Here is a 21,597-nt window from a genome sequence, read left to right on the forward strand (position 1 = left end):
CAATATCTCCAAGTTTGCGGATGACACTAAGCTGGGGGGCAGTGTTAGCTGTGAGGAGGATGCTAGGAGACTGCAAGGTGACTTGGATAGGCTGGGTGAGTGGGCAAATGTTTGGCAGATGCAGTATAATGTGGAGAAATGTGAGGTTTTCCATTTTGGTGGCAAAAACAGGAAAGCAGACTATTACCTAAATGGTGGCCGATTAGGAAAAGGGGAGATGCAGCGAGACCTGGGTGTCATGGTACACCAGTCATTGAAAGTAGGCATGCAGGTGCAGCAGGCAGTGAAGAAAGCGAATGGTATGTTAGCTTCCATAGCAAAAGGATTTGAGTATAGAAGCAGGGAGGGAGGTTCTATTGCAGTTGTACAGGGTCTTGGTGAGACCACACCTGGAGTATTGCGTACAGTTTTGGTCTCCAAATCTGAGGAAGGACATTATTGCCATAGCGGGAGTGCAGAGAAGGTTCACCAGACTGATTCCTGGGATGTCAGGCCTGTCTTATGAAGAAAGACTGGATAGACTTGGTTTATACTCTCTAGAATTTAGGAGACTGAGAGGGGATCTTATAGAAACTTACAAAATTCTTAAGGGGTTGGACAGGCTAGATGCAGGAAGATTGTTCCCGATGTTGGGGAAGTCCAGGACAAGGGGTCACAGCTTAAGGATAAGGGGGAAATCCTTTAAAACCGAGATGAGAAAAACTTTTTTCACACAGAGAGTGGTGTTTCTCCGGAACTCTCTGCCACAGAGGGTAGTTGAGGCCAGTTCATTGGCTATATTTAAGAGGGAGTTAGATGTGGCCCTTGTGGCCAAGGGGATCAGAGGGTATGGAGAGAAGGCAGGTACAGGATATTGAGTTGGATGATCAGCCATGATCATATTGAATGGCGGTGCAGGCTCGAAGGGCCGAATGGCCTACTCCTGCACCTAATTTCTATGTTTCTATGTTCTTGTGCAATTACACTGTTTCCATGGGAATGATCATCAATATGCTCTCCTGGGCGAAACAAAGAGTATGTTAACATTGCTGCACTGCCATCTAAGTCCGAAACCTGCTATTAATTCTTTACATCCCCCATTCACTATTTTCCTCTCTCATACTAAGTTAGTTGAAAAATCATTGATTCCAGATCAGCTAGTCCTTGAAGACCATGAGTTTTCCTCAACCTTGCTACCCTATAATATCTGATTCATTTACAATATTGTTTTTTGGAAAATAACTTTGACGTTAATGCAGAGATGCTGCCTCTCCCGCTGAGTTACTCCAGCCTTTTATGCCTATCTTTGATATTTCCACCCTAGGAATAAAGATTCTGACTGTTTATGTCTCTCATAATTGTATATACTTCTATCAGGTCTCCCTTCAGTCTTTGACGCACCAGAGAAAACAATCCAAGTGGGTCCAACCTCTCCTTATAACTGATGTCCTCTGATCCAGGTAGCATTCTGGTAAAGTTGGCCTTCTTAACAAGAGGGTTTGAGTATAGGAGTAAAGAGGTCCTTCTGCAGTTGTACAGGGCCCTGGTGAGACCACATCTGGAGTATTGTATGCAGTTTTGGTCTCCTAATTTGAGGAAATACATCCTTGCTATTGAGGGAGTGCAGCGTAGGTTCACGAGGTTAATCCCCGGGATGGCGGGACTGTCATATGAGGAAAGATTTGAACGACTGGGCTTGTATTCACTGGAATTTAGAAGGATGAGGAGGGAGTTTATGGAAACATATAAAGTTATAAAATGGACTGGACAAGCTAGATGCAGAAAAATGTTCCCAATGTTGGGGAGTCCAGGACCAGGGGCTACAGTCTTAGATAAAGGGGAGGCCATTTAAAACTGAGATGAGAAAAAAAAAAATTCACCTAGCGAGGTGTGAATTTGTGGAATTCTCTGCCATGGAAGGCAGTGGAGGCCAATTCATGGATGAATTTAAAAGAGAGTTAGATAGAGCTCTTGGGGCTAGCGGAATCAAAGGGTATGGGGAGAAGGCAGGCACGGGTTACTGATTGTGGATGATCAGTCATGATCACAATGAATGGTGGTGCTGGCTCGAAGGGTGGAATGGCCTCCTCCTGCACCTATTTTCTATGTTTCTATGTAAAGTGTAGGAAGGAACTGCAGATGCTGGTTTAATCCGAAGATAGTCACAAAAAAACTGGGGTATTTCAGCCGAACAGGCAGCATCTCTGGAGAGAAGGAATAGGTGATGTTTCGGGTCGAGACCCTTCTTCTTGTAAACCTCTTCTGACCTTCTCCAAAGTCTCCACATCCTTTCTGTAATTTTTAAAGGCACACCGTCTATGCCAGCCATATAATAGTGATGCATAATTTGGCTGCTATGGTGGAGAATAGTCTCAAGAGGTGAGTGAAAGAGCCCACAAAATTAACATAAGGGACATGCAAGTTCGAACCAGTGGGATACATGTCAAGAGGAAGGCTCTGTGTACCAGGAGGGATGGATACCTGCTAGAATATTAAGGAAATTAGGGCATTTCAAAATATGAAAGAATATGTCAAGGTAATCAATACAATACAATTTACACCTTATAAAACTTTATAAAGATTTTTTTGGAAATGTAGCGGTAAGCCTTTGAAGTGACTGAAGCAGGAATTCCTTTTTTATTATTTTAAGATTAGATAAACATGTATCAGACATGCATCACAAATATGTGCCTGCCTCTGTGGGCTATGGAAAAATCTGATGCATTGTCCTTTTCTTTACTGTGGATATCGGATGACCTCAGTAATGCAGCAGTGCGTACAAAAAAAACTGTGATGTGTTGCAGAGATCAGCTTCAGCACCTGTACAATCTTTAGGCTTCAACGTAGAGTCACTGTGGCTGACTTGCCTTGGCTAAAAGCCAAAACACATGCAACATAATATTTGTGGGAAGTCTCTGATCTGATGAATGAATTTGTATGTTGCCCATAGAGTCATAGGGCCATACAGTGTGGAAATCGGTCCTTGGGCCCAACTTGCCCACACCGACCAACATGTTCCATATACACTAGTTCTCCTAATTTGAGGAAGGACATTCTTGCTATTGAGGGAGTGCAGCGTAAATTCTCGAGGTTAATACCCGGGATGATGGGACTGTCATAAGATGAAAGAATGGAGCGACTGGGCTTGTATTCACTGGAATTTAGCAGGATGAGAGGAAGTCTTATAGAAGCATATAAAATTATTAAGGGATTGGACATGCTAGATGCAGGAACCATGTTCCCGATGATAGGGGAGTCCAGAACCAGGGGCCATAGTTTAAGGATAAGGGGTAGGCCAATTAGAAATGAGATGAGGAACATTTTTTCACACAGCGAGTTCTGAATTTGTGGAATTCTCTGCCTCAGAGGATTCCCCTGAACTAGACCCCTTCTACCTCCAACAGCATCCATCAAATCTTTCCCGTGATTTACCTGATGACTGCTCACGTTCAGCATTCCTACAGAACTTTTCGCAGCTTCCAGCTATTTGCTTTGCTTGCTGGCAAATTTCTAGGCTTTGATCTTCACTCTATAGCTGCTAGTATTCTCTCTCTTCAGACCCTTAAAGGGCTGTCCCACGAGCGACCTAATCCGCGAGTTAGGATCAGTGTCTTCGACCTTTAAGCTCGAGGCCACTTACCTGGAAAGCCTCGAGCTGGATCGACCGTCCTCGTTGTAGCTGGATCGACCAACCGCACGCACACACACACACACACACACACACACACACACACACACACACACACACACACACACACACACACACACACACACACACACACACACACACACACACACACACACACACATCGCAAAGGCGGGGGCCAGGGAAAGCGGGGGAGCTCTGTCTGACATTCACATCCGCGATGAAGAGGAAGCTAAAACGGCTGCGCAATAACGGTAAGTCCTTTAGAGGGTGGGGGGGGAGGGGAGAGAAGGAGGGAGAGGGGGAGAGATGGAGAGAGAAGGGGAGAGAAAGGGCGGTAGGTTTTCCTTGGTCCTGAAAACTCCAATGAGCCAATTAAATTGCCCGGTCAGCGAAGGAGATTGCCTACGGCTGCCCTCGACTGCCTATAACTAAATAGCGACCCCACTCCACTGCACTACGAGTCAAAAAGAACCATGCAGACCAAATTTTACTGAACATTTTCCACGACCTAGCTGAAGCCACGAGGTCAAGGAGTTCCAGCAACCTCATAAGACCTCCTGGGACAACGTGTCGACCATGCTGCGAGTTTGAAGGTTGAAGACACTCCCTTTAGGAAGAAGGGAAAAATGCGTTTTTGGGAGACCAGAGGTACTGATTTGCAAGCTGCTGCGGGGCTGCAGGTATCTCCTGCCATATGGGAATGGGGTTTACAGCTACATTTCGTATTTGCGTAATATGAACATTTTACAGGAACAGAAAACCATCTTATCCCAGAAAGTAGCCCAGTCATTTCCATTGGAATGCTTCCAATTCCATTCTATCCTTTTGGATAAGGGGATCTAAATGTGCATGGTATTCATAAGTTCATCAGTTCATAAATCAAAGGAGCAAAATAAGGCCACTTGGCCCATCGAGTGCACTCTGCCATTCAATCATAATCTATCTTTCCTTCTCAGCCCCATTGGCCCACCTTATCCCCATAACCTTTGACACCCTTAGTAATCAAGAATATGTCAATCTTTGCTTTAAAAATACCCAATGGCTTTGCCTCCACAGCCATCCATGTCCATTAATTCCACAGATTCACCAGCCTCTGATTAAAGAAGTGTAGCCTCAACAACACTCTGTACAGCTGTAACAGAACCTCCTTATTCTTAAACTCCAACCCCCAAAGGCTAATGAGGGCAAGTAGGTTGAACTTGGCTAAATTGACAAGATCCCAAATTGGATGCTGACCTAGAAGGTTAGAGCACATTGGACTTAGGATGAGCTAGCCAATTGGATGTAAAATTGCCGTGGTGATAGTAGAAGGTTAGTTTTCAGATTGGAGGTCTATGATGAGTGATGTGCCACAGCAATCGGTGCTGGACCCTCTGTGGTTTGTTATATATAGTAATGATTTGGATGGAAATATAGATGCCATGATACATTTACACTTACACGCTAAGTACAACAGCAAATCAATTTGCAGATGATATCAAATTGGTGGCCTAATGCACAATGAAGAAGGCTGACTAAGGTTACAAAAGGATATTGATCAGCTGGGCAAGTGAAGAAAGGAATGGCAGATTAAATTTAACTCGAAGAAATACGAAGGGATGCATTTTGGGAAATTAAAACAGGCCAGGGCATAAGCATCGAACAACAAGTCCCCAGAGAGTATTGTTGAACAGACACACCATGGGGTACGTTCATAGTTCACTGGTTGGTGAAGAAGACGTATGGCATCCTTGTCTTCATTAGCTGTGGGAATGTGTATAAGAGTTGGGATGTCATGTTACGGATGTAAAAATGTCTGGTAAACTGCAGTTCCTATCATGCTATAGAATATAGAACAATACAGAACAATCCCCAAATCACAATGCCCTCATTACAACATGCTTTTCCATCTATTTTAGTATCATCGGCAAACTTGAAAACCTTACATTCCCTCCTCCAGTGCATTAATGTAAATTATAAATTATTGAGGGCCAATGACCAATACCTGGAGTGCTCCACCTGTTAATTCTCTTTGGTGCTTAGCTTTCTTTGAAGTAGCCAGTTTTCAATTGTTAACACACTTTTTCCAGTACCTCAGGTTTTTAATTTATGTATCAGCCTTTTACATAGCACCTTTTCAAATTCCTTTTAGCAATCTAATTGAACTACATCTACCCCTCTATCAACCCTCCCTGTCATATCCTCAAAGAATTAAAGCAAATTTGTCAAAAATTATGTAACTTTTATCAGTTTCCTTAAATGATTCGTTATTTGATCTTTGATTATCTCGCCAGCATCTTGCCAACAATGAATATTAAACCCAGTGGCATATAATTCCCTACATTTTAATCTTCCTCCCTTTTTGAATTAGGAAGTCAAGAATTTAATGAATTTTGAAAATGTTCAACCAATGGGTCCACTATCTTTCAGCCAATTCCTTTAAAACCCTTTGGTGCAGGCCATCGTGTCCTGGTGATTTGTCCACCTTTATTCCCATAAGCTTCTCCAATTTTTACAAATTCCTCCCCATTGTCTGAAATTAGCCACTCCGTCCTGACATTTGCTGTGCCCTCCACAGTGAAGACTGATTCAAAATACTGATTTAACATCTGCAATTTCTTTGTTTCCTGTTATTAATTCACCAGCCTCTTCCCTTGAGGTCCCATGCCTACCTTTGTCACCTTCTTTCTATTTATACATCTGTAGAAACTATTGCTGTTTGCTTAATATTACATTCACGTTTTCTCTCAAGAGCAATTTTCTCCCTTATGTGCCTTTTAGTCTTTCATTATTGTGTCCTAAAAACATCCCAAACCCCTCGGCTTTGACCCACACTTGCTACTTTGTATGCCCTACTTTACAGTTTTATATTATCCTTGATCTCGTATGTTACCAACAGATTGTGGCTCTTTGTCATAGAATCTCTCATTTTAATTGGAATAAATTCCTGCTGAGTGTCTTGAACCGTGTGTTTGGATATTCATTTGCTAACCTGTTAGCTTATTTTCCCATTCTACCTCAGACAATATAATTGCCTTTACTTAAGATGAAGACAATGATTTTGGTCCTGTGATGATTGCCTTCAAACCTATCTGGAATTCTATCATATTGTGATCAATACGTCCTAGGGATCCTACCTACAAGATTTCTTATTAATTCATTCTCTTCACTCATGACCAAATTTAAGGTAGCCTGTTCCGGGTACATTCCATAACATACTGTTATTCGATGCATTCCACAAATTCTGTTATGATACCCTTGCAAATTTTGACCAATCAACGTACGGGTTAAAATGTCCCTTAATGACAGTTCCCTGCAAACATGCCCCAGATATTTCTCCATTTATCTTCCCTCTATCAAGAGTCCGCTTTTTTGGGGACTTACAGTATATATTACTTTATCTGTGTCTTTTATCCCTTACTATTCATGGTTTCAACTCAGACTGATACTACATTGCTATCCACTGACTCTATATCACAACACTGCACCTCTCTGATACCTTCCTTGATTAACAAACCTATCGTCTCCTTTCCCTTCTGGTCTGTTCTTTTGGAATATCACATAACCTGGAATATTTAGCATCTGGTCCTGGTCATCCTGTAACCACATCTCCATAATCGCTATTAGATCACGCTCATTTCTTGCTACCTGTGCTGTCAATTCATCATTTTATTGCAAATGCTTGTGCATTGAAATAAATACCATTAAGCTTTGATTTTTTTTCAGCTTTTACTAAGAGCTTTTCCTCTATGCTGCATATTTTCCATTTACATTTTGTGCCCCAGCCTGTTGCACCTTGCCTGCCTATGCCACCCTCATTATCCTGCCATTTGTTTCTGATTTATTAAACATCACTTTCTTGGAGCCCTCTCCCTTCCAACTTAAAACCCTGTCCATGATCCTATTTATGAGATTTGTCTGGATACCGGTTCCATCGTGATTCAGGTGAAGCTCATCGCAACAGGACAATTATCTTCTTCCACAACATAGATGCCATATCCCCTGAATTGGAACACATTTCACCAGAGCACATTTTGCGCCATGTGCGTCGTATTTATCTTTTGCCAATTTGCACTTGGAACAGGTAAAAATCCAAAGATTATCACACGTGGTTCTGTTTCTGACAATCCCTCATAATACCTCATCAGAACCTCCTTCCTAGTCCCATCTATGCTATTAACTATGATGTGGGTCACAGCAGCAGAATCCACCACCTTCGACTATAAGTTCATCATCAGCCCAAAAGAGATATCCTTAACCTTATCGCCAGGCAGGCAACACAGCCTTGGGACTCTGTCTTTCAAACAATTCTATTTCCTGTGACTATGAAGTCTCAACTTAGTTTCCCCATTTAAATGACTCCCTGTACTATAGTACCATGGACAGTATAACTGTCATCTTGCAGTCCCATCCTCATCCACACAGGGAGTAAGAATGTTATACCCGTCGATAGGAGTACAGGCTAAAACTCCCCTGGAACTATCCCGTCTAACTGCCTATTCGGTGGTAACACCATGTTGACCCTGTCCGCTCTCCAATTTAGAGATTGTTAATCTAGGAGTGAGACTACCTCCTTGAATGCAGAGATTTACAAAGATGTTGCCAGGACTTGATGCCCTGAGCTATTGGGAGACGTTAAGCAAGCTCGGACTACATTCCTTTTCTCCTCTGAATTTCTTACTGGTGTATATGTTGCTGAATCCTTTGACAACCTTTCTCACTATCCACAACTTCACAATTTTCATCTCATCAGCAAACCTACTAATGAAACCACCTACATATTCATCTAAATCATTGTATTACCTTTATAAACAACAGAAGTTCCAGCATTGATTCTTGTACTAACTGTACACATCACAGACCTGTAGGCAAAAACTCCTCTCCATTGTTACCCTCTATTTTCTATGACAAGACCGATTCAGTATCCAACTAATCAACTCACCATAGATCTTCTAGACCAGCCTCCATGAGAGATCTTGTCAAATACTTTACTCAAGTCTATATAGGAAATATCCTTTGCTAGACCTTTATCGATTCTATTCGTCATCTGCTCAAATTCATTGGACAGGATCTCCCCTGCACAATCCATGCTATCTGATAAGCTCATGCCTTTCAAAATGTGTGTTGCCCCTACAAATCTGTCCCTAATCAATCAATACCCTATCACGAATGCAAGGTTCAAGTTCCTATAATTTCCTGAATTATCCCTGCTTCCTTCTTAAACAAAAAGCATAATTGGCAATTCTCCACACTTTTGTGACACATGTGACGAAAAAGATGCAAAAATCTCTGTCAAGGTACTAGCCATCTCATTCCTTACCTCCCTCAGTATCCTGGAATGGATTCATTAGGACCTGGAGCCTTTGCCAGCTAAATATATGTTTTAATGAACTAACACCTGCTCCTTTTATTATCGACATGCCTCAGAATACCAAAATACTAATTCTTGATTTCACCATCATCTACGTTCTTCTCCTTGGTGAGTACCTTGTAAGATTCCTGCTTCCCAAACCTCGCAACTGCTCCCTATCTCTTTTTAATTAAATTTACAATATCTCTTGTCATCGTAAGTTCCAAAATCTTACCATCCTTATCTTTCATTCTCAAAGGAGCATGTTGGTTCTCAACTCTAACCATATGTTTTTAAAAGACTTTCACTTGTCAATTTTGCCTTTCAAACAGCTGCTCCCAATCTAATTTCCCCATTTTCTGTATAATTCTTGTAATTAGCCTTCCTCAATTCAGCGCTATCATTTTAGCACCAGTCTTATCCTTATCCATAATTACTTGAAAACTTACAGAATTATGATTAATGTTCCCAAAATGCTCCCTCACTGAAACTTTGATCACCTATCCATGTTCTTTGCTCAGTATAATGTCTAGTTTGTCTCCTTCCTTGCTTTGACAATCCACATATTGTTTCAAGAAATCCTCCTAGATGCACCTAACAAATCTGACCTATCTAAACCCCTAGCAATTTATTAATTAAAAAAAGAAAAAGCATGAGGTTATTGGAATAGTGTGATTACTTAGGACATGTTGTCACATGACTTTCCAATAACTGAACTAGAGTCAAGGAACATTTTTCTTATTTTTGTGTGGCATAAGATATTACAAGGTGAAGATACCTAATAATTAGTTAATAAGCATAATTTGTCCTTTCCCTACAAATATGTATCCTAACCCACTGACTTCCTCCTGCACTTTGTGTTTTGTTCACAATTCCAGCATCTGCACTTCCATGTCTCCAATCTGACATCTAAAATTAGGTTAACATTTAATTTTACTTCGGAGTCACGCGAGTGACTACGTGAAGAACCCCGCCAGGACGCATGCGTGACATATTGCTACACGTATTGCAACGAGTTACAGCAGGGGGAATGACGTTCCCCCTAGCGGCAGAATTTAAAAGCCGGTAACAGCAGGTAAGGAGACTCTGCGTTTTTCCCCACTTACCTTACAGGTGGAAGCATGGACAGATCCACGAGAAGGAAGGCTGCGAAAAAGCTGGCGGGGGAGAACCGCGGAGTTGCGGGCAGCCAGCAGCAGCAGCCGACGGCACGCCAATCTCCCGAAATGGGAACAGCTGTGACCGACTTCGCTCCCGCACTGGCCAAATCCACACCTCGGCCGGGCGGGAAAGGGAAGGAAAAAACAGACAGAAAGGCAGACTCCGATGAGTCTGACTTTGAGCAGCCGCGAGTGGCCAGTGCCCATGAGCATTGGGGCCAGTTGGAGTGGCTGCAGGATCAGGAACAGCCGCGAGCGGCCAGTGCCCGTGAGCATTGGAGCCGGTTGGAGCGGCTGCAGGATCAGGAGCAGCCGCGAGTGGCCTATGCCTGAGAGCATAAGAGCCAGTTGGAGCGGCTGCTGGAGGAAATACTCCAAAGTGGCAGGCTCCGGGAGATGGAGGCTAGCCACAGTGGGTAGTTAGTAAGCCCCACAGCAGTACCTCTTGTGGGGCTGCACAGTGTTTCTCCCTCATCCGAGGGGAGCACGGAGGGTCAATTCTGGGCTGACCCTGAAGAGGGGAGTGATCAACAGACCCCTAGTATGCCTGGGGTGAAAGAAAACATGTTGGATATGGTGTCCCAGTTTATCCAACCCGATCAAACTGGCCTAAACCTGGAGCCGAAAATAGAGGCAAGCATTGACTACATGTCTTTTAACCAACTACAGGGACAGGCATTATCGGACACCACAGCACAACACTTACCACCAGGGAACGGCAAGTCGCTAAATGTTCCCAGTGTCAACCAGTGCATCTGGAAACATGTTGGGGCATCAATTAGAACCAGGGACTTAAAAATACAGAAAGTCCTAAAAGTCCTAACAGCAGGAATTACGGCTTTTGCCCGCACATTGAATGAGCGAAACATGACCCAAGACCACCAAGATGCACTGGCTTTACTCTGCAACTCACAATACGAGTTAAACAATATTAGGAAAATTGCTACCCAACCAGCTTTAGACCCCAAATTTGCAGGCCTCTGCAAACCTGGAACCTGCAAACCATCAATACTACTATTTGGAGAGGATTTATCAAAACAAGTCAAAGAACTTGACGAAGAGGCGAAAACCCTGGGGCTCATGAAAGCAGCATCCAAAAGCTACTACGGCCAAAAACATCACCCCTACGCACCCACCAGTCGGCCAAGACAAACTGGAGAAAGCGCAAAAACCAGGAACACCCAAGATCGGTCTTTTTTAGGCCATGGTCCAGACCGCCCTTCCTGGAAAATGCGCAAGCCCTCAACAGCAACCCAACTACAGACCCAGACAATGGCGCCTCAACGTCCACGGAGGATGCCGAAGAACTAACACACCTACCACTGGTAACCATGGAGGTAGGTGGGTCTGGTTCTTTAAGAATTAAAAGGAACATGGAAGTTGGTGGGAGATTACGATATTATTTGGATGCATGGAATAAGTTAACTACCGACACTTATATTCTAAGCAGTATCCAGGGTTATACCATAGAATTTATACAAAAACATAACCCTCCAGTTCAGCATGTACCGAACCGAATGTTCGTGCTCACAGGCATAGAAAAATCTAAAGCACATGCTGAACTACAGCGGCTATATAAAAAAGGAGTAATTGAGAAAACCCAACACGAATCACAGGAATTCGTGTCCAACATCTTTATAAAAAACAAGAAAGATGGTGGTTGCCGCATCATGATCGATTTGACTACTTTGAATACCTTTGTACAATATATTCATTTCAAGATGGAAACCTTTGTTACTGCTAAGCAATTGATTTCCGAAGGTTACTACGTGGCAAGCATCGATTTAAAAGATGCTTACTATACAGTACCCATAAGAGGTGACCACAGATGTTATTTAAAATTGAACTGGATGGGTCAGTTATGGCAATACAGGGCACTACCTAATGATCTAACATCAGCACCCAGGCTGTTCACAAAAATTTTGAAACCAGCCCTAGTGTTACTGCGGAAACAAAAACACATGGTAATGGCATATGTAGATGACATACTTATTGTTGGCAAAACTTTGGAATTGGCTAAACAAGAGATAACAGACACAAAACAATTGTTTGAAAAATTTATCATCCATCCAGTTAAGTCTAAATTAACGCCTTCAACAAAAATGGATTATCTGGGGTTCACCATTAACTCAGTTCTCATGTCAGTGACTTTGCCGAAAGAAAAGGTTACAGCCTTAATAGAGGCTTGTAGCGAAATCATTGGCATCACCAAACCATCCATTAGACTGGTAGCTAGAATAATTGGGAAGATAGTGGCTGCATTTCCAGCCACACAATTCGGACCTTTACACTATCGAAATTTACAGAGAGCAAAAATAAGAGCACTCAAAATTAATGGTGGCCATTTTGACAGACCAATGACGCTACCAACAGAGGCCATAATGGAACTAAAATGGTGGGAACATAACATCAGGTATTGTTCCAATCCAATAATTATCAGCAACCCATCTATGTTACTACAAACTGATGCCAGTGCACTTGGTTGGGATGCTACCAATTCCATCTCCAGCTGTGGAGGGAGATGGAATGCACAGGAGGCATCATTATTACAAACATTGGGCATAAACTACCTGGAAATGTTAAGTGCAGTCCATGGCCTTAAGTCATATTGTTCTGGGTTAAATCATCAGCATGTTAGACTACAAATTGACAACAGCACCGTGGTAGCATATATCAGCCATATGGGTGGAAACAAATCGACATCATGTGACAATCTGGCCAACACAATTTGGCAATGGTGTATCCAGAGAGATATTTGGATATCAGCTACCTACTTACCAGGTAAACTAAATTTAGTGGCAGACACCAGGTCACGCAAATTCAATGAAAACACTGAATGGATGCTGGATAAAAATGTATTTGCTGAAATTACAGCATGGTAAGGAACACCAGATATCGATCTTTTCGTATCCAGGCTCAATCACCAGTTATTAAATTATGTTTCTTGGGAACCAGACCCTGGGGCTGCGGCAACAGATGCATTTTCGCTGCATTGGGGGAAATTGTTTATTTATGCATTCCCTCCTTTCTGCCTCATCTGCGTCTGGTATTTTGATAGTACCCGATTGGCCTACTCAACCATGGTTCCCAGTGATACTAGACATGGTATTAGAACCATGCATCACCATCCATCATAGACCTAATTTACTGGTCCATCCAGTAACAAAGGAAAGTCACCCATGTCATAATTATACAAACCTATTAATTTGTAGAGTTTGAAAGCACCTCTACAACACCTGGGACTGACGGACCAAACAATGGATATGATTGCATCGGCCCACAGACAGTCCAACAAAAAACAGTACTTGGTGTACATTAAGAAATGGGGGAAGTACTGTCACAACAATAACCTCAACCACAGATCAATCAACATCCCGTCTGTTCTGGAATTTCTGGCTAGCCTCCATTACGATGAGGGGCTCAGCTATAGTGCCATCAACTGCGCCAGAAGTGCTCTGTCAACATACCTGTGGCAAGAAACAGAGCGGCATTCTGTAGGGACACGCCCCCTGTTAACCAAACTCATGAGGGGCATTTTCAATACTAATCCCCCAAGAACCAGGTACACCCAAATTTGGGATGTGAGCATTGTACTCACCATGTTAAGAAACTGGTCTCCACCTACAGCTCTGTCCCTACAGAAACTAACAATGAAAACTGTCATGCTGATGGCCTTGGTCACGGCACAAAGGGTCCAGTCGCTACAAAAACTAAGGCTGGACAACTTGACTATTTCATCTGGGAATTTGACTTTTCATATCCATGACTTAGTCAAACAGAACAGACGGGTCAGAGGGGCTAAAAATAGATTTCAGGATGATGATCGTCTGTATAGTAACTCACTTACTATTATATCGGGAATATACAAGGATCATCAGAGGCAAAGAAATGGCGCTTTTAATCAGCTACAAACAGCCACACAAAAAAGTGACAGTCCAGACCATCTCAAGATGGCTAAAACGGGTCCTAATAAAGGCTGGAGTAGACACTAACATTTTTAAATCTCACTCCACCAGGGCTGCAGCTACATCAGCAGCAATGCAGTTGGATGTTCCAATGGACCAAATCCTCAAGACAGCAGGATGGTCAATGGAGAGAACTTTCCAACGATTTTATAATAAACCAGCCATTGAACCTGGAATATTTGCAGAAACACTTTTAAGTTCTGTAATATGATTTTACCCCATAAATAGGGGCTATGATTTGGTGTTAATAAAATTTTTGTTGTTTCAATATCGTATTGATATCTAATGATGTTAACACTATTCTCCCCATAATCAAGGCAGATGTGATGCATGGACTCGTTTCCACGGCATGAAATCACAGAGCTTTAAAATCTTCACGTAGTCACTCACGTGACTCCGAAGTTAAATAGTAAGATTAAACGAGAACTTACCAGTTTGAAGTTTGATCGTTATTTTATGAGGAGTAACGTTGAGGGAATACGTGCCCTCCGCTCCCACCCTTGATCATATACTCAACTGGTATCTCTTCTCTAATCTTACTATGTTTAGTCATTACAGTTATCTGTGATTTCACACCGCTGCTTTGAAGAATGACACGCATGCGTCCTGGTGGGGTTCTTCACGTATTCCCTCAACGTTACTCCTCATAAAATAACGATCAAACTTCAAACTGGTAAGTTCTTGTTTAATCTTACTATTCACGTGGATTCACCAAAAGTAAGCCTGCTTTTGGGAAGCCTGAGGTGGGGTGGCACACTGATGCAGCTGGTAGAGATGATGTCGCATGCACTTGTGACCTGAGTTCATTCCTGACCTGTAACACTGTCAGTGTGGAATTTGCACATTTTATAATTTCATTAGTTTGAGATGCAGAATTAGGCCATTCAGCCCATCGTCTACTCCGCCATTCAATCATGACTGATCTATCTTTCCCTCTCAACCCCAATCTTCTGCCCTTGTCCCGTAACCCCTGATAGCCTTTCACGCCGATCACACATGTTTCCCTGTGTGTTCTAGCTTTGTCCCACATCACAAAAACATGCAGGTAGTTAGGTTAATTGGCCATTGTAAATTGGCTCTACTGTGCAGGATAGTGATAAAATCTGGCTTTGGATTTTAATAGGTACATGATGGTTTATTGGTGTGGACTCAGTGGGTTAAGGACCTGTCTCTGTGTTCTGACTCACAGCAAATGTGGGCGGCCTGCTTGCTGACAGGAGGTTTATGGTTCAATTCTTCCTACTTGATATATTTTTATGTTCATGCTTCTATTTCTCATATGTTTATTCAATGCAGCATTAAATATTGTGTGCATTCTTGATCTAAATGTCAATAATACATATTTTTAAAGGAGAGTTTTAAAATAAATCTCCGTTGTGCTGGGTAGACATAAATTGTAGTTATCTTGCCTGGCCAGAAGTTCACTGCTCCATTTTGCTTTTATCTCGGTTCTTCTTTCTGCCATATGTTTTAAATATAAGGACGTATTTTTGTATTTTTCGTTAATCTTAGATCAGCATATATTAGCTATTCCTTTGTTCATTCTATTCCTATAGCTATGCTCCATTTTAGAATTTGAAAACAAGGATTTTTTTAATATTCCCAAACAGAACATCAAAAGCCCAATATCAAACCTAATGGTAACTGTTTCCATATTGCCCTTGTGGCGTCCTAAAATTTCCATCAATTTTACATTAACTAATTTTCCATCAAAGTAATGTGTTCTGGTACACTCATAGATCTGTCTGAAATTTTAGTCCATGGGGAGTATAACATTTCAAATACATTTTAAATTAACAATAACTTTTCTGATTCAACATTATTTTTTGACAAATCAAATATTTATAGTGGAGCAGTAGAATAAAGGATGTGTTCTTGGATTGAGTTGGGAGTTCTTTGCTCCCATTGGGGTCTTAAAATTAATAATATCATGTCAAATATTTCTTCCAGCTTCTGGGACAAATCCATCATTCTTCTAGGAAATATTGGTAATGATATAAGCCACCATAGAGAAATAAGATACTTAAGCCTGATTTTGCTAATACCAAATTAGAAGTAACCAAAACAAAAGACTCATCTTTGTAGTTGTGCTTTACTTCATTTTGGAAGCATCGTAACTCGACCTGTGCAATTCACAGACATTGCTGCTTTGAGGCAGGCTGCCCGAAAGTAATTGCGTGTCAACCCACGGGAAATAGTCAGTGCTATTAAACTGATCTTCCTATTGCTGGGGGTTCTGGAAGATGTGGGCAGTGGTGATGGGACAGGTTAATGGCACATTGGTCTCTTGAGGCAGAAACCTTTGAGCAAAATTAGGCCTATTTGCCTTGAGTTGTCCTGAGCTCTCATGATCTGCAGCAGCTATTGAGTCAGAGGTCGAGGGATCTGTGAGCTCCTATTGCCAATTAATTCGAGATATGATCTGTACCAGGGCTGCCAGCAACAATCTTTTGAAAGATTAAGAAAGACTGAGGATAACTTTCATCATATAAAATCAATATTATGTGAATCATACAGATTTCACTATTTTCTTCTGAGTGATATTTTTGGTATTAACTCCTTGTTAACTGAATTATAAATCATAACTTCTTAGCCCAGTTTTATTTAATAAATAATAAAAGGTTGCCTTACAAAATATCTAATGGGGAAATAAGATCAGTTTTGGGATGAATCATAACCAATTTTCTGAATAGTAGGGCTTGCATCTTTTGCACCATTTACACAATAAATTTGGATGTGATTTAGACCTGCTTCCTAACATCTCATGCTGAAATGAGATGAGAAACTTTATGTCAGAAGCAAGTTCCAGTGAACCAATGAGCCCCCACTTCCTTGTATCCCCTTGGCTAACAGTTCCTGTTTGAGGACTTAAGAGTCAAAGCATCATGAGAAAATGCTGTGTGCTTAGTTTCAGAGAGGGATGGCTCACCCATCAGCTATTCAGACATGAACCTCCAGTCTGAAGCTTTCTTGATCCATCGAATGAACTACTCAGCATCATCGACATGAGCGCCTGCCTCATGGTAAGCTCATCGTGGTGCTCAGATGTGGCAGTCTTGTTCAACATCTGCTCCCTCTACCTGGAAAATCAGGTCATACTTTCTATCTCCCAGTGGAATTCATACTCCTGTGTCACGACTGCAGTCTACATTATGCCCCAGGCAAATGGTTGGCCATGATCAACAACCACTAGATGGCATAATACAATACTTTCTTCATTGTTGCCAGAGACTTCCACAAAGCTATGAAGAAAACACTTCCAAACTACCACCAGCATGTCTTCTGCAGCATCACAGGATCAAACACACTTGACCCCTGCCACACCACAAATACAGATGCCTATTGTCCACCCATTGCCCACACTTAAGGAAAATCAAATCACCTCGCTATGCGCCTTCTTCATCAATGTAGGCAGTGACTGACGAGTGTAGTTCTGATGGAGAGATTTGTGCAGAGCTAGTCAGGAGAGGCAGAAAAGGACTTTGCGACTGCTTGGAATTGGTAGACTGGGCAATCTTTATGGAATCGGCAATAACCTGAACAAATATACCATGGTTGACACCAACTTCTGAAGGAAAGGCATGAGGAGTATTTTTCTACCAAGGCCTTCCAGGTGTTTCCTAACCAGAAGCCTCGGGTGAACCAGAAAGTCCGCAATCTACTGAGGACCAGAATTGAGTAATTCAAGTCAGGCCTTGTTCAAGTCGAGACAAGAAGTCCAAATACAAACTTCAGATGGGCATTGAGAAAAAAAGAGACACCTCTGGATTAGATTGAAGGCTCAGACAGACTGTGATAGGGCTTGCATGCCATTATTCCCTATAAATTGGAACCAAGTGACAGCGATTCTTTATTCCAGAATGAGCTCAATACCTTCTATTCTTGCTTAGAAATGAAAAACAATGATGAACATGCATGAGGCCTCATATCCACCAATGATTCTGTGACCTCAGTCCCCAAGGTTGATAACAGAAGATCCTTCATGAGGGTCTTCTACCCTGATGTGTACCTGAACTCTCACCAATGCAGTTCAAAGTCCCCACTTGCTTTAACAGGACATCCATCACACTGGTGTCTAAGAAGGTTGACATGCATCAATGACTAACTGCCAATGGCACTCATGCTCGTTGTGTCAAAATGCTTTGACAGGTTGATTATGATGCAAATCAACTCCTGCCTCAGTAATAATATGGACCCACTTCAATTTGCCTAATGCCATGACAAATTGACAGCAGATGTAATCTTGTTGGCTCTCCACTATACGCTAAACCACTTGGACAACAAGTCCCCGCCATAGAAAAGGATCCACAGGAAGTGCTGTCCTGAAGGCTCCTAATATTGTTAAAGACCCACACTGCTCTTGCCCCACTCACATCTTGCTGTGACCATTGGGAAGAAGTAACGGAACCTTAAGAAAAAGGAATCAAGAGTCAAGAGTGGTTTATTGCCATATGTCCCAGATAGAACAATGAAATTCTTACTTGCAGCAGCACAACAGAATAGGTAAATATAGCTCCATTACCTCCAGGTTCAGAAGCAGCTTCTTCCCCTCAACCATCAGTCTCTTGAACCATTTTGCAAAACTCTACCTAAGCACAGAGGTACTATAGATTTTGCTCTCAGATTACACTGCTTACTTTGGCTTGCAATATTGTGGTCTGGTTTCTTGTGTCTCTATATTTATTTGTTTTGAAAACTCCTATTTTCAGCATATATTTCACATGGTGAGATATAAAACATAGAACAGTACAGCATTGAACAATAACACAGGAACAGGCCCTTTAGCCCACAATGTGCGTGCCGAACATGTTGTTAAGTTAAACTAATCCCTTCTACCTGCCCATGATCCATACCCCACCATTTCCTGCATATCCACGTGCCCATCTAAAAGCCTGTTAATTGATACTATCGTATCTGCCTCCTCCACCACCCCTGACTTTGTGTCGGCTTTAGGTGAGGCCTAAATATAGTATTGTACTGGACAACTCAAATTAGTCCTTTGTAAGAGCAGTCGACATGAGATGACTGGATGCATATGACATGTCCAATCTACCAGAGTGGTTGGCTGAGCTGTCATGTGACCAGTAGTTCACTAATCTGGTGGTGGACTTTTATAGAAGCCTTCATGTCAGTTAAGAAGTAATGGGAATCACCATTCCAGCAAATGGTGAACGATGATTGGAACAGATTCTGGCATCCATGATTGCATTGGTGGAGGTTACCAGTGTTTATCCTAATTAATGCAAGCTTTGTCCACTTCCATCAGAGCTCTCCCTTATGGAAGCCAAGCATTATACTCTGGGAAGTCTGGACCCAGTCTGAGGAAGGGTTTTGACCTGAGACGTCACTTATTATTTTTCTCCAGAGATGCTGCCTGACCCGCTGAGTTACTCTGGCATTTTCTGTCAATCTTCATTATATTCTGCGACACATGCCCAGTTAACCTTGACTAGTGGTGCAGGTCAAAAGATGATCATGACAGCAAAGCAATCTGTCTCCTAATACAATGCAGAATGCAGGGAGAATACCAAGTACTGTGTGCAATGGTATGCTGTCCTCTCTAGGGATCACAGGACCAATCTTAATTGGTACACCTGACAATAAAATACCAATCTTAACTGGTATACATGAAAATAATACCTTTGAACCTTTTGTGTGTGATTGGTTTCACTTATCTGCAGATGCCTCTGTTTATGCTCATTAAAATCTTTATTCTTCTAATCTCCGTGGTTTCCACTTTATTTGTACTACAGAAACAAAGAACAAATTCCAATCCTCAAAAGAATTAGGTGTAATCACAAAAGCAAACTATAGTATAGTTTAACAGTTGAAATGCACTCTGTTAATAGTGGTTCATAAAATACCCTATTCCACGTGGCCAGAAGTAAGTTGTTTGGTTGATTCTAGTAGGAAATGACATGAAGGTTCTATTTGTGCTATTCTAGTCATTCTCTGCAGCAATGATGTTGGATCTATCCCTTGAATTCATTTATCAGGTCAGATGCACCATTTGCACATGGTAAAGCATACATGAATTATACATATCTTGGCCCCTATGTATCAAAATGCCCAGATTTTACCTGCCCAGACAGAAATAACTCAAGGAGCTAAGCATGAAATAAACTCCTCAGCAAAGCCATTGGTTTCCCTTGCCCCCAGTTTGGGTTAATCATTAAACTTGTGGCTTAGCAAACCATGTTACACAAGCGAATCATGAGATTTGTGCCGCTATGTATGCCTTATTATGGCAAATTGGACTGTGGACATGAAACAGCTTGCTACAATACAGCTTGTAATATCTTAGCACAACCTGGAATCTTCAGTAAGTTGTATCCCTTCATTTCACCCCTAAAATAGTGAAACACAAATACTAAAGAGATTCTGCTAGTACAGTAAGAGATAGATATTCCAGTGTATTCCAATTCAACTCAAGGCTTCCTACGTGCTACATCCTCAGCAAAATTATTGATATGTTTTTACTTTCAAAGACTGTTTTTACCACCCTTTCAGAAAGCATTCCAAAGATTTCTGACTGTATAAGGGGGAAAAAAAAACCATAGCTTTGTCTTAAAGAAATGACTTGTTTTTAAGTTGGGAGAATGATATTGACTATAAATGCTAGGCTTTCCCACAAAAAGAAGTAACTTACACAGTCAACAAAAAATACTGCAGAGAAAGTGGCCTTTTGGCCCACTGAACCAACCAACAACCATTTATCTCATTTTTTTATTGTCTCCACTTCAATTCAATTCAATTTTATTGTCATTGCAGATACAAGTATGGGTACAACAAAATGCAGTTTAGCGTCTGTTCGTAGTAATAGTGCAATATATAGAATATAGAACTAAAAATACAGAATAAGCAAACAATGTGGACGGAGAGACTGGAGAAATCTATCGGCGGGACTCCGAGTTCAGCGATGTGATGGTATTATTGTAGAAGCTGTTCCTCATCCTACTTGTACGAGACCTGAGGCTCCTGTACCGCCTCCCTGATGGGAGGAGGGCAAACAGTCCATGGTTGGGGTGGGAGATGTCCTTGATGATTTTCCCGGCCTGTCTCAGACACTGTTTTCGGTGGAGGGCATCCATGGCAGGGAGCGGGGCACCGATGATGTACTGAGCGGTTTTCACCACCCGTTGCAGTGCCTTCCTGTCCGCTACGGTGCAACTGCTGTACCATACCGTGAAGCAGGTGGTCAGGATGCTTTCGATGGTACAGCGGTAAAAGTTGGTCAGGATCTGGGGGGGACAGGTGAGCTTTCTTGAGCCTCCTAGGAAGTAAAGGCGCTGCTGCGCCTTTTTGATCAGTTTGGAGGTGTTGAGGGACCAGGACAGATCCTGCGAGGTGTGTACCCCGAGGAATTTGTAGTTGGAGATGCGCTCCACCTCAGTCCCGTTTATATGGATGGGGGTATGTCTGCCCCCTCTGTTCTTCCTGAAGTCAACAATAATTTCCTTCGTCTTCTTGGAGTTGAGGACGAGGTTATTGTTGGCACACCAGGCTGCCAGATGC

Source organism: Leucoraja erinacea, chromosome 2 (genome assembly GCF_028641065.1).
Source record: "Leucoraja erinacea ecotype New England chromosome 2, Leri_hhj_1, whole genome shotgun sequence".
Classification (NCBI taxonomy): domain Eukaryota; kingdom Metazoa; phylum Chordata; class Chondrichthyes; order Rajiformes; family Rajidae; genus Leucoraja; species Leucoraja erinaceus.